Consider the following 1,774-nt stretch of genomic DNA (forward strand, 5'->3'; position numbering starts at 1 on the left):
CCACTGCTGTAATTTCTCTTCTTGTTCTTTCTTTTCCTCCACAACTGCTGTAATCTCTCTTCTTGTTTATTTTCTCGTTCTTCTTGTTTCTTTTCTTTTTCCTCCAATAGCTGCTGTAATCTCTGTTCTTGTTTATTTTGTTGTTCGAGCTGCCACTGTTGCAGGTTTTCTTGCAACTGCTGTTGTATTTCTTCTTGTTTCTTTTCTCGTTCTTCTTGCTTCTTTTGCTACTCTTGTATTGCTGCCATCAAGTCTGCTAAGCTGTAGTTTGATTTGCCGCTTCTCGTTTCGATTTCTGTTTTTTTGTCCCACTCTCTGACTCCAATTTGTTATGTTTCCTTTCGTTAGTTAATTTTCCGTAAATTCGTTCCCACGAAACTTTAGCGACACAAGTCCTTTCTTAAATAAAACTGGTTTATTCTTTTTTAATATAACTTTGCGATACACTTAATTTCAACAGTCGCGCTATAATTCTCAACGAAAGTCTCACGTGCTCGACTTCAACAATACTCAGTTCAATTACACACTCTCTGACTGCAGTTCAATTACTCATTGTTCCGTCACGTTGTGACCATCTTATATATACTAGACTACCCCAATCTAGTAGTCTCCCGATAATTCACGAAGGAACAGGATATTTCTAGAAGGAGGTGGCGTGATACTAGTCCTTTATTTTAAAGGAACTGGATTGTGTGTAGTTTGTTTATCATTGAAATTTATCGCCAACAAGTCACAGACATCTACTGTAAATAATCGTGGCTCTAGAAAACTTGACAACTCAAGGTCGTAAACATGTGCCAATTCTTTTACACAAGTAAAAATTACACATAGCTGTGGTCTTTGTTCTTAAATCTCAAGCTAGAGTTTATGTGTTTCTTTATGGACTTCTTGAAAGGTAACTTATTCAAACAATTATTACATAAACCTATAAACCTGGTTTAGTTTAAGATTTATATAGACCATTGATAGAAGTGTGTGACCTGTGGACATGTGGGATTCCTCTCTCCATTGTTTTGAGTCCTGAACTTCAGCAGGCTGACAATACAGAAGAAAACAACTGGCCAGTTTAGGTGCCATAACACTGTGTTCTTAAATATAAAATTCCGTGTTTCACTGTACACTTGTGTTTGTTGTTTTCCTTTTCTCACAATGAACAATTTAATCTTTGCTTAACAGTACAAAATCTACATCTTGGTCATCTGCTAGACACTAGTAGACCGAATACCACATTTTCTTTTTTCCCTTTCCTGAATCTGATGCTTATAACATTACTTGTTAGAAGTCAAGTACTAAATACCTCCAACACCTGTACATTTAAAATGCTTTTGAAATTCATCATCAGTAAAGAAATTTTGTGACTGCACAAACTAGAATTTATATTATTGTGTATAGTTTTATTAAAGGATGAGCTTTGACCAGGGAAAATTATTTTTTGAGAGTGACTATAGGACAAGTTCTGAGATGTTCAGATGTAGTTTGGTCACCCTTTTGCATATTTTAAAGTCGTTTTGTTTGTTTGTTGTTAAGCCCAAAGCTACACAGTGGGCTATCTGTGACCTTCACTGGTACCAAAGTCCGTTTTTTAGCATTATAAGTCTTCAGACTTACTGCTGAGCCTTTGGGGGGCAGGTTTAGGGTCACTGTCGTGACATTGATAAGCTTCAGATGCTGTACAATAGGTGGCACTGAGAAAAATGAAAACTCTTTAAATTTTTCTGTCACTTTAGTAAATTTCAACCTATGGTATTGTTACGTCTCCGTTTGTTAATTAACT

The sequence above is a fragment of the Limulus polyphemus genome, unplaced genomic scaffold (genome assembly GCF_000517525.1).
Source record: "Limulus polyphemus unplaced genomic scaffold, Limulus_polyphemus-2.1.2 Scaffold1219, whole genome shotgun sequence".
NCBI classification, from domain to species: domain Eukaryota; kingdom Metazoa; phylum Arthropoda; class Merostomata; order Xiphosura; family Limulidae; genus Limulus; species Limulus polyphemus.